The 12,324-nt window shown below is 53.5% G+C and overlaps 1 protein-coding gene across 10 annotated transcripts in view; it reads right to left on the reverse strand.

Annotated features, from left to right (window-relative positions):
• Positions 1–7,952: 7,952 nt before the first annotated feature.
• LOC144247295 (uncharacterized) overlaps positions 7,953–12,324 on the reverse strand; it is a 79,521-nt gene continuing 75,149 nt past the window's right edge. For 6 of the 10 annotated variants that reach the window (XM_085563407.1, XM_085563406.1, XM_085563405.1 and 3 more), the window contains 2 exons: positions 12,181–12,224; positions 7,953–10,596 (listed from right to left, as the gene is read on the reverse strand). The gene's annotated coding sequence lies outside the window, so the exon portion shown is untranslated. The remainder of the gene's footprint in view (positions 10,597–12,180; positions 12,225–12,324) is intronic. The other 4 variants (XM_085563401.1, XM_085563402.1, XM_085563400.1 and 1 more) reach the window with 4 other exon arrangements.

Below are 12,324 nucleotides of genomic sequence, written 5' to 3' on the forward strand. Positions count from 1 at the left end.
ACCTCCCAGTTTACGCAGAGTTTTCCCAGTGAGCCACCACACTCCTCATTTGACCCCATCAAGCCTCCCAGTTGCCCCTAGTTGTCCACCTGGGCCAGTGTTGAACAGGACCAGCCCCAGCACTGAGCCCTAAGGAACCCCAGCAGTGCCCAGCCCCAGCTGGCTGGGCCCCATTCCCACCCCTCCTTGGCCACCAGCCAGGTGTTCCCAGCGAGAGGCACCTGTCTCAGCTGTGACCTTCAGGTGTTCCAGGGGACGCAGGGAGATGGAGGCAGTGCCAAAGGCTTTGCTGAGCTTCAGGCAGACACACCCACACATGTCCAACACCCACTGGGGCCACCTGGGCATAGCAGGAGATCAGGTGAGTTAGGCAATACCTGCCTTTCCCAAGCCCTGGCTGTTCCCAATGCCTGTTTCATGTCTGTGCCATTTGTTCCCTCAGGGAATCTGTTCCAGGGATGTTCCAACAACAAGGCCTGAAGTTTGCTGGATCCTTCTGGCCCTGGTCTCAGTGGCTCCCAGTCACCTTCAGTATGGTACCGGTCATTCCCTGTATGATCCTTGTCACTCCCACTATGATAATAGTATGATCCCAGTGTGGTCCCAATTGCTCCTATTTACCTCCAGAATGAATCCCCTTTCTCACTGTCACTCTCCAGCATTTGTTCCCTGTATGTTCCTAGTTAGCCCAGTTATGATCCCCGCTGCTCCCAGCATGGTCCCAGTCGCTCCTAGTGCCTCCCTGTGGCCAGTGGGTGTCAGTTGAGGGTTGCAGCTGTCCATAAAATCCATCTGGGGAAAAAAGGACACTCAAGTGATGCGGGGGGATGTTGTGGTTTGACACAGAATGGAATTTTTACGAAAGGAAGAGGGTCAAGCCAGTCAGTGATTGGGGTTGGATATTGGCATTTGGACTGCCAATTGAAGGCTGGACATGCCTATGAGGACACAAAATAGTTAAAAGAAGAATTCCCAAGAGAACTTGCTTTTTTTTGTTCCGGTCAGAGTGCAGTGCAGGACTCTCCCCTGCCCAGCCAGGTGTCTGGGTGGGGGAGAGGAAGTCCTGTAGCCTGACTTAGGTAAGGCCGAAGGATGGAGGGACTGGAAATGGGCGGGCCCCCTTCAGATGGAAGGGTGGAGGAAAATCTGGGATGTCTGCGTTCCCCCCAGAGTCTCTCTGGAGAGAGAGAGAAAGAGACAGAGACGGCGTCAGTCAGCAGTATACCGCGGGGAAGGAGAAGAGCTGGGGGTCGAAGGAAGGTGCCCAGCCATGGGAGCTGGAGATCTGGGCAGAGAGCCAGGTGTCCGGGGAATCTGAGACTTTTAACCCTTCCTTGAGAAATGAAGCTTTGTGAAATATTACTCCTCCTTGATTTGAAAGAGAAGAAGAGAGACAGTCTGGGACCCAAGATGTTAGGAGAAATTCTAGGTGGGAGGAGATGATGGAGTGGCTTTTGGCTGGACTTTTTCTTGTTAACCATAGACTGAACCAATTGTCTTCTCCAAGAGAGACTGTATTTTAGGGGGATGTCTGGTGAACCAAGAGACTTGTTTCAGTGACTACCAACACTGGAGTGGAGTGAACAGAGAAGAGTTGAGGAGGGTGTGGTGATGCCCTCTGTCTTCAGAAAGAAGATGATCTCTGTTCTTGAGACCCTCGGCCCCAGGGGAGAAAGAAAATGGGGGGGACTGTGGTCCCAACAATGAGAAACTGAACTGTTGTTTTTCTTTGGTACTTGGCAAAGCATCCTTGAAAAGAAAACCCTACCCTATGAGCAGTCTGTCCATCCATGTACGGTGGTGAGGGTGCTGTGCATGGAACGGAGTTGTCACCGTGGCAATTTTTTTCACCGGGCGGTGCCATGTGTGACATGGAAACACAAGAAGTAGCAGTTGTGTTTCTTGGGGGGCGTCTATGGCACAGGAGAGACTCCTCTGTCCCTCGGTGGACTGAGTATTGATTATCGGAAGGGTGGGAACCTGACTGGGGGTCCAAGTTGTGTCTCACTGTGGTTGGTTGGAATTGGGGGAGGGAGGAGGAATGTTTTTGGAAGGTTTTCATTTTTTTTTTAAATTTAGTTTTTTTCTTTCTTTTTCCTTTTATAGTAGTAATAGTTTAATGAAGTTTCTCCTTTGTTATTAAGCTTGGGCCTGGTCTGCTCTGTTCCTGATCGTATCTCACAGCAAATCATTTGGGGGTTGTATTTTCATGGGGGCGCTGACAATGTGCCAGTGTCAAACCATGACAGGGGATATGGAAGGACATGAAGGCACTGTCCTGCTGTGACCAAAACTGCAGGAAAAACAAAAACTGTCCAACAACATTTCTAGTTTAAGAGAATTAAGGCATTACTTTATTCTGGCCAGGATGTTGCTCTGGCCAGAATGTGCAACAGAGATAATTTCATCCACACATTGCCTGTGTTGTGCAGAGAAAACTATTCCATCACACATGGTTCTTTACTAGATTTTTCACATACTTACACAGTCAAAACCCAGAAAAATTAACTGGTTCAACGTTCATTGGCCACAAGTTACACAGTTCTTTGTATCTGGTTTCCTATTGGTTATTGATCCCTTTGCCTTCAGCGCTCATTAGGTTGTCATTCTTCATTCTCTTATTGATCTTTTCTCAGACCAAATGTCTCTGACACACCATTAAGGATGTTTGGATGCAGAATGTCACTCCTTTCTTGAGCATCCTCTGGCAGGTCCCAGTCCATTGAGATGTCAAGCTCGTCAGGCCTTGCCCGGGGAACAGAGTCTCTTGAAAAGAAACTTCCATTCCCTTCCCCCTGGGCAAAGACCCCTGACTAAAGTTAGTTAAAATTTTAGGAGTTGCATCATTTCTAACACTGCCCTTCCCCATGGACACAGTGCCCTCATTGCCATGCTGTGTCCCCATGTGCTCCCCTCATGTACACACATGTCTCCAGGATCCCTCATGTGTCCCTCATGTCCCCCCTGTCCCCCCACATATCCCACAATGTCCTCATGACTCCCATGTGTCCCCAGTTTTCCCCGTGTGTCCCCCATGTTCCCACCCTATCGCCCATATCCCTATGTCCGTGCCCTGTGGCAGGAGGTGCCTGGACTCTTCCTGGCCAGCTGGGGCATCACTTTAGTGGCATTGTGTTCCTCTGGGAGACAACAAATAGAGAGGGGAAAGACCCTGAATACAGGGGGGACCCCAACACTGTGGCAAACAGGACAGGGCAAGAGCATCCTTCCTCTACTTAATTTCTGGGAACCTGCCAGTGGGACAGAGGACATTATAACCCTTCATGGAATGAGTCCCCACCCAGGGATCCAGACCCCTCTGTATGGGATTGAGATCTGCCCCCACCCCCCAGTCAATGGCCTTGAGACCCTCACATGTAACTGATTCACCATCCTGGAACTGAGACTTTCCCCATGGGGTTGGGATACACACCCCTCCTCCCATGAGACTGGGGCACCCATCATTGGACTGGAAAACCCCCTCCCCATAAGACTGAGACTCCCCTGTAAGTGGGACATCCCCCCCATGTGACTGAGCACAGAGCTCCGTCATCAGCTCCTGCTCCCCCCTCAGCAGGGACCCAGAGGGCCGCTCTGGAGCATCTGGCGGCACTAAGCAAGATGGTCACCAAGACAACCTTTGTGGGCTGAGGGCCACAGGGAGGCCAAGGCACTATTTGGGACAGCTTCAGGGCTGAGGGCCCAAAGAGAGACACCAGCTCTGGGAATCTGCTGACAGTGGAATGGAGAAGAATGCACTGGCAATGTCTATTGGCAGCACCACTTTGCTGCCTTGGACTCCAGCTCATACTGAAGTTCCAACACGTCCAGCATGGCAGCACTCAGTGATGGTGGGACTTCATTCAGGCCATGACAGTCCACTGTCAGTGTCCACTCTCCACAGGACTCAGGCAGGGGCCAGTGGGGCTATTGACGGGTGATTGAGTCTTGCTGAGCACGCTCAGCTCTCCAGTTCATGAATCAGCTCATGGACAGCATCCTAAAGTTCCACTTGGTGCCATGTTGTCAATGGGACACTGTTGTGCTGGCCATCAGTACCTGCTGTTCTTCAACCCTCAACAGTCCCACAGCAGAAGGGTCCTCTGAAAGACCAAGCAGGGGATTTAGCTGTCTTAATTTCTTCTTTCTCCACAGCAGCTCTCCCAAACCCCAGCGGTGTCTTTTCGGGTCTTTGAAATACCTTTCCTGAGGTGATCTATGCCAAGGATACACGGAGCCTCTAGGCCAGTGACAATGGCGTTTTTCTGCCACTCATGCCCAGTCAGGAGCACTTCAGCCTCCAGTATAGTCCCTGTTGGGATCCTCCTGTCATCCCAGAAACAGAGATGGATTCTGCCCCTGCATGATGGCATCAGGGTACATTGTCCACTCATGTCAACTAAAGCCTTGTGCTCCCGTGGCTCTGCTGTGTCAGGCCATGGGTCCACACAGTCCAACAGATCCCACTGTCCTTTTCCCACACCTGACTGGAGCCAGGGCCCCTCTAACTCTGATCACGGTACTTGTTGCTCACTTCTTGTATACATATGACCTGGAGATCTCTTCCAGAGGGTCAGCAGCAACATCAGCTGGAGCTCTTCTTTCAGCTACTGGAGATCTTTTCCACAGATAAGATGCAGCCCCATAGGGTGAAAAAGACACTTTCTTCACATTGCCAGAGTCTGGTAACCATATTATCCAGTCTTTGTTCTCCTTCCCATGACATCACTGCCAGTTAGTTTGTATATGGTGATGGCTCCTCAGTAGGAACTTCCACAACATGGTTTTTGTACACTGAACCTCATCTGGATCTACAGGGGACTGTAGGTCTGGACACAATCCTGTGCTATGTACCCCAGGATGAGCCTGCCTGAGCAGGAAGGCTGGACCAGATGACCCACTGGTCCCTTCCAACCAAGCTGATTTTGTGATTCGATGAAAGCAGGAGCAACTCACAAGTGATGATGGCATACAGACAACTGGGGCAAAAAAAGTCCTGCCAGTTACAGGGAGGAATGATAGCATAGGGGGCAGGACAGAGGGATACAGAGAGCAGGGATGGCACAGGGATGAATGACGGCACAGTGTTACCGTATATTAGCGGGTTTGTGATAGGCAAACCAGCCAGCCCCTGGTTTGACTGGCAGGGGCCTCACCCAGTCACATCTCTCCCAGGGCTACAGGCATTTCCCTGGCCAGGACCTGAAGGGGTGTAGAGTTCCGACATATGGAAGTATCCAGACCGGGATTCTCAAATGCCCTATATAAGCAAGTGTTACAGAATTTCTGAGAGAGATAGGGCATGATTTATGTCTGGAGTGAGAATTGAGCTACCCCCTCAGACTAGGTCCCTGATAAGCGGCCTTGATGGGGCCTAGAAGCCTTTGACGCAGTAAGAAATTAGCTGTGGCGCCGTTAGAAATTATGTTCAGGTAACTACAAAGTAATGAGCTATCTGAGTATGAATCAGAGTAGAGCTGCAGTGTGAAAAGCCTGACCACCTTAAGGCAAAGGTAAACCATGTTAGCTTGCCAATCAGAGTGCCTTTGTAAACTGTAAACTATATAGAAGTGTATATAAACTGCCATCTTCTCTCTACGAGACGGAGAACGTTGCATTAATCATATTGGTTGGATGTGCGTTCTGTCCTGTCCAGCTTTCCCGTTATCTGAGGTCCCTGGCTTTAAGCAAGGGCATGGGAAATAAAAGCTCTTTGTTGCCACATGATCATTGGGATGAGTGGACTTTGTCTCCTGCCATCTTCCTCCCCGCCCCCTCCTGACACTCACAGCACAGGGAGTAGGACAGAGCAACAGAGAATAAAGCAGGAAGAGGCGCATGAGATAGACCAGGAGGAAGGCAGGAAGAAGGTTCCCCACTGGACTCCATAAAATTACACCACAGAACGGATCTAATTGCCTTCCATGACAGCACAGTTCTTGGATGGATAAGGGGAGTGAAGTGGGTCTGGGCTCCCTTGGTAGCCCTTCAGAAGGACTCAGAAGGTGGGAGAGATGGGCAGGGAGGAACTTCACCTGTCCTGCCACATCCCGCAGGGCTGAGAGACACAAAAACCAGCTGAGAGCAATGCAACACTCCCAGTTCTGTTTCCTTCAAACTCAAACCTGGAGAAAACTCCATCAGGGACACAAATTGGGTTTCACCTCTGTCATGGGTTGATGCTGGCGTAGTGTTAGTGCACCTATGGAAATACATTTTTCTTAAATGGCTGTTGTGAGATGCAATTAGAAATAGAGTAGAGCTGGTTTAAGTTTAGAAATAAAGAAAAAACCTTTATTAACTTATACTGTAACAAAAGGGAACACACAAAATTCAGAATGAAAACTTTCTAAAACATTCCTCCTCCTCCCACCTAATTTCTACTAAAGTACAGTGAGACAAAACTTTGGATTCTCAATTAATTTACTACTACTTCAGATAATTAATTCTCAGTTCATTAAGGGCGAGAGGAGTCTCTCTTGTACTATAGTTTTCTACAGGAAATACGATTGAAACCTTTTATGTTTCTATGTCACACATGGCACCGCCCAAAGAAGATTGCTGTTGTGACATCTTCTTTCTATGTACAGTGCTCTCACTACTGTTTATGGAATAACACTGTTTATAGGATCCTTTTAAAGGATGCTTTGCTAAGTCCTAAAAACCAACATTTTCTTAATTTAGGACAACAGTCCTCCCTATTTTCTGCTCCCCTGGAGCCAAGGGTTTTGAGAACAGCGATCTTCTTCCCTGAAGACCGGGGGCACTACTATATTTTCTTCATCTTTCTCTGTTTGCTTCAGTCTTGCATACGGTGTTACTTCAGCAGGTCACTCTCTTGGCTTAAACTATTGCATCTGTCTAAATGTAATCTTTGTGTTACAGGAAAATTGGTTTAGTCTATGGCTGTACAAGAAAGAGTTCAGCTAAAGGCTACTTTATCATCTCTTTTCACTTAGGATTTCTTTCTCATCTTTTTCTGGCATCTTACACTTTAGGTTGTCTCTCTTCTCCTTCAGATTAAGGAGGATTAATGTTTCATAAAGTTTCCTTTGTCTAAGAAAGGGTTAAAGTCTCGGGCTCTGCTGCCCCCCAGGCTGGCTGAAATCTTGCAGTAGGCTGCCCAGGACTCCCACCGCTGGGCACCTTGCCCCCGCCTTCCACCTTCTCTTTTTCCTCTGCCATTGTACTGCTGGCACATGATACTAAATTTTAAGGTGATAGAGGCTTTCTCTCTTTTTTTTTCTCTCTCTCTGCGGGGGCTGCCCGGGATATCTCAGTGTTTCTCCACCCATCTGTTTTGCAGGGGCTGGCCCGGTTTTATTCTTTTCACCTGCCTTCTCTGTCTGGGGCTCCTGGCCTACCTCAGCCTAGGCTGAATGACTTCCCCTCCCCTACCCAGCCTGTGGGGAGAGAGCATTCCCCTGGGAGTTCCCTGCTTTTAATGCCCTTTGTTCTCGGAGTCTTGTCTCTATCTTCAGTGGTTACACTAAGTGTTACTATTCAGTCAACTTACAACAACCTCCCAAACCCCAAACATTCTGAGGTGAGGAGATTGCACCAGACCAGGACATTTTCTTGGTTGATGTCCAGAGGCCCTTCCAACCCCAACTACCCTTTCACTGCCCAAAACACAGGCAAGAGCCTCAGCAACCACATTTTGGGTAGTTTTCCTCAGCTTCTAAACTTTCCTGACCCTTTTCCTTTGCCATTTCAGAATCCTCACTTCAGGAAAAATGAGGTGTTGGGATCTGCTGGATGTCCCCAAATTCCCTACCCAAACCCTGCAGCAGCAGGTAGAACCTGCCATGTCTGAGTGAAAATACTTTATTTTTCATAAAAAACATATGAAAAAATGCTGCTTTTATCTCTAAACTCTCTAGGTCTTGCCTGCTACACCTCATATCATTTCAGAACATGGGATTTACAAATCTTAAAATCCTTGAGAAAAGTAACATTCACAGTTTAATTTTATTTTGGTGCAAAAAAGTCCCTTTTGCTGTTGTTGTCCTTCCTCCTTGAGCAGCACACCAGGTGAGGAGGTGCTGCGGAGCAGAGGCTCCCCTGCAGCGCTGGAGAAGAATACAGTGAGGTAGGTGTTGCCTCTGTGTCCGAAATGCCTCAGCCTGAGGGACTCAGCCCATGGAAAGGGACCTGGAGCAGTTCCTGAGGGACTCACATCCCCCCAACCCCATCTCCTCCAGGAGCTTTTTCATCAGGTTTTCTCTTGCTGTCTTTTCCTGAAGCTGGAGTGATGGAGCACCTGGGGTCAGCCAAGGTCACCCACCCCAAACCTCCCCCACTTTTAGAATCCCAGGTTGGCTTGGGTTGGAAGGGACTTCAAAGGTCGTCTCGATCCACCCCCTGCCATGGGCAGGGGCATATTCCACTATCGCAGGTTGCTCCAAGCCCTGTCCAACCTGGCCTTGGACACTTCCAGAGATGGAGCAGCTGCAGCTTCTCTGGACAGCCTGTGCCAGGGTCTCACCACCCTCACAGGGAGGAATTTCTTCCCAGTATCCCATCTAACCCTGCCCTCTGGCAGGTGAAAACCCTCAGCCTCCATCCCATTCCCCAGACAAAGACCCTCCCCAGCTCTCCTGGAGGCCCCTTTCTATATTGTATTTTATATTTCTATTAGATTTGTACCTACATCCATATCAGCCGAAAAAGTGGCTCAGGCAGTCCATGACTAATTGTGGCCACCTGGGGTAGCCCCTTTTGGGGGGTGCAGGGGAGTGCCAGGGGTTTGGGCAGATCTATGGGTTGTTTTAGAGAGCCTCAGGAGGTTTTAGAGGGAGGTTTGGGAGGGTCCCTGAGGGTTTATAGGGTGTCTGGCGGGGGGAAGCTGTGGAGCATTTTGAGGGCATTCTAAGGGTATTTGGGATCTACTGGGGAGTCTGTAGGGGATGAAGGGGGTCTCTGGGGTTTTGGGGAGGGTGCGGGGGGCTACAGAACAGTATACTCCAGGTCCCCAAAGTCTTCTCAACCTCTTCTTCATCTGACAGGATTTATGTCCACCTGTCAGGGAAGCTCACCACCCAGATTCTGTTCCCAATTCCCAAGAAAGTTTTGTTGTGCACAACATGCAGGAATGCTTTTCCTGCAATTTCCCTGGCTCCAAGAGGGACCACGGGAGTGGCACGAAAAGGTGGGGGGGCTTGTCCATCCTCCGCATCGGCAATTGCAGTTTTGATTCGAATTTAATTAAAGGCTGAACTATTGCTGATACTGCGATAGGGGCAGGGTCTTTCTCTACATCGTCGTCATCACGCCAGTTCCTGGGAGACACTCGAAGGGCGCTTGGAATCCAGTTGGGAGTGCTTGCGGGATCATTAGAGGGTCTGGAGGGGCACTTAGGGGTCGGGGAGGCAGTTGGAAAGCACTTGGGGGTCCGAGGGTACACGAAGGGGGCATTTTGGGGGCAAGCAGGGGACGGGGGTCGAGCGGACTTAGGGACCCTGAGGGGAACTTGAGGGTCAGAAGAGGGAAACCGGGGGTACTTAGGGGGCCCCGGAGGAGCACTTACGGACTTACGGCCGAGGGAAGCACTTGGGGAGCAGCCGGGTCGGCGCTGCGGGGCCAGGCCCGGCTCTGACGGGACTCTCAGGGGCCGCGGGGCACGACGGGAACCGCAGTCCCGGCTCAACAGCGCCCTACGGGGCCTCGCGGCCTTTCGGGAGTTGTAGTCCAGGAGGCGAGCAAAGCGGCGCGGGCCCAGCGGCCAACGGGAGGCGGGGCCGCACGAGGCCTTGCGGGAGCTCAGGGGCAGCCGCTGACGCGCCACGTCGGCCGCGGGAAGGCGAAGACAGGGGAGCCCCGTTCCCACGGGCTTGGGGGGTCCCCGCCCCGTTACGCCCAATAAACCCCCAGGCGCCCCTATACGCTTCCTGGTCCCCACAGACCCCCCAGCGCTGTCCTGGGCCCCCCAAAACATCCCACGGACCCCGGACCGTTAAAGACCCCCCAAAGCCCAAGGGTCCCGCCAAACCCCTTCCTGGACCCCAATATCTTTTAGATTTTCCCCAGCACTCGTAGAGGCTCCCCCAAAAATCCCACAGACCTCTTCTAGACGCCCTATAGACAGGCAGTGCCCTCCCAACCACTCCCGACTTCCAGCGCTCCCCGAACACCCCCCCAAATCCCTTCTGCAGCTTCAGAGCCCCTCCAAACACCCCACAAACCCTCACAGACCCCCTAGAGACACCCAGTACCCCACCAACAACCTATTTTGAGCCCCCAGAACCTCCCAAATACTCCTGGGGACGATTAGGGGGAGAGGGAACTGTGGGCAATCTCAGAGGCGGGGGAGGTAAGGGAGGGGGTTTTGGGGGTCTCCCCACCTCCCCGGTGCAATTTTGGGGTGTTATTGCTTTAGTGGCCCCACCACGGGTTGGGGGTGCCCAGGTGGGCATTCCAGGAGGGTCTCAATGGCCCTGGGGGAGGAAGGGAGAGCAAATGGGGAGTTAAGGGAACCTAGGGTAGGCGCAGGGGCAGACCCCTGAAATTTGGGGGTGGGGATATCCTACCGAAGGCGTCCCCTTATGGTCCGGCGGTGGCATTGCAGCATCCAGAGGATGGGGTCCTCAAGAGGCCCTGGGGGAGCTGCATGTCACAGGGGGTGGCAGTCCCACAAGTGTTCCCCCAGCCTCACAAGGGACTGCCAGAAGTATCTCCCCAACCCAAAAGTGCCCCTTCAGCCCCTCAAGTTACCCCTGACCCACAGCTGCCCCCCTCGCCCCACAAGAGATCAACCCTGGCCCGCAAATGGCCACCTTAGCCCACAGGGGCACCGCTAGCCCCTGACCCAAAAGGGTGCATCCAGGCCCACCAGTGACCCCTCTGACCCACAAATGCCCCCCAGCCCCACAAAGGTGCCTCATGACACTCAATCATCCCCCAGCCTTGGAGTGATCCCCATGACTGACAAGTGAACCCCAAGACCCAGAAATTACTCCCATGACCCAGAAGTGATCCCATGACCTACAAGTGACCCCCCATGACCCACAAGCGACCTGACGACCCTCGAGCGACCCCCATGACTCTCCAGGGCTCCTCTGGCGCCTCACCCCGTGGCTGCTGCCACGGCGCCCCCTGCGGGGCACCACGTGCGCTGCTCCTGACTGAGGGCGGGGCCTCACGGGGACCACATGACCTCAGGCCCCGCCCTCCCCGGCACAGGGGCTCCTCCCTTGGAGGCTGCAGGGCATCCTGGGAGTCACGTGACTTCCAATGTGGCACACACCACAGAGCCCCGAGGCAGTCATGTGACCCCCAAAGTGGCTCCTGCAGCAAAGGCTGATGGGACTCTCGCTTCCCACAGGGTGGCGCCCCCTGGTGCAGAGGTGCGCAGCAGCTGCTGCTGATTTGCCCCGGGGCGTGGTGGGAGTCACGTGGCTGTGCGCATCGTGCCACCCGCAGGGTATCCAGAGAGCTGCTCCTCGTTGGCCCGAGGGCCTGGTGGGAGTCCCCTGGCCGCCAGGAGGGATCCTGCCAGAAGGGCGCCTGGGAGACAGCCCGGGGAGAAGGCAGCCCCTGGTGCTTGCAGAAGTGTCTCCTGATTGGCCAGGGGGCCTCAGGTGGGTCACGTGGCCGGCAGGGCGCAGCCCCCTGCACGGCCCCGGGAGGGTCACGTGACCTGCACCGCGCCACTCCCTGCAGGGAGCCCAGCTGGGCCCCGCCCGCCAGGGGTGTGTCCAGTGCGGGCTCCTCCCCCCGGCACCGCCTCGAGCGCCATTGGACGAGGGGGTCATGGGGGGTGGAGCTGCAGGGGGCGGAGTCGAGCAGAGGCTTCGTCCTCTCTGCGCCGGGGCGGCGGGGCCTGAGCTGGGCCTGGCTGTGGGGGAGGAGAGCGTTGGGGAGGGGCCAGGACCCCCGGAACGCTGACCCGGCACTGACCCTGCAGCGATGATGGTCTCAGGAGGAATTTGAGGGACTGCGGGACGCACTTGTGGGCAGAATGGGGGGTCCGGGGCATCACCTGGCATCGGCTGGGGTAGTTGGGGGTCTCTGAGGCGCTCTTGGAGAACACTGGGGCAAGGGAGGGAATTGGCAGGCACTTAGGGGCCTAGGGAGCACTTGGTGTCTGGGACAACACTGAGGGAACGGGGGAGCAGATTGGGGCCTCCCGGGGGCACTTGGGGATCCCGAAGGGCACTTGAGGCCGGGCTGCTCTCCCACCTCCTTTGCACCAGACGCTCCGTTCGCTGCTCCAGGCTGAGCCTCTGCGGGAGGTATGAGGGAAGTGACGCGGGGCCCTCCAAATTCCCCTCCGGGATCCTCCGAATTCCCCCCTCGGTCCCCTCTGGACCCCTCAGGCCTCAC

This window comes from Lonchura striata, chromosome 30 (assembly GCF_050655825.1).
Source record: "Lonchura striata isolate lonStrDom1 chromosome 30, ASM5065582v1, whole genome shotgun sequence".
Taxonomy (NCBI): Eukaryota; Metazoa; Chordata; class Aves; order Passeriformes; family Estrildidae; genus Lonchura; species Lonchura striata.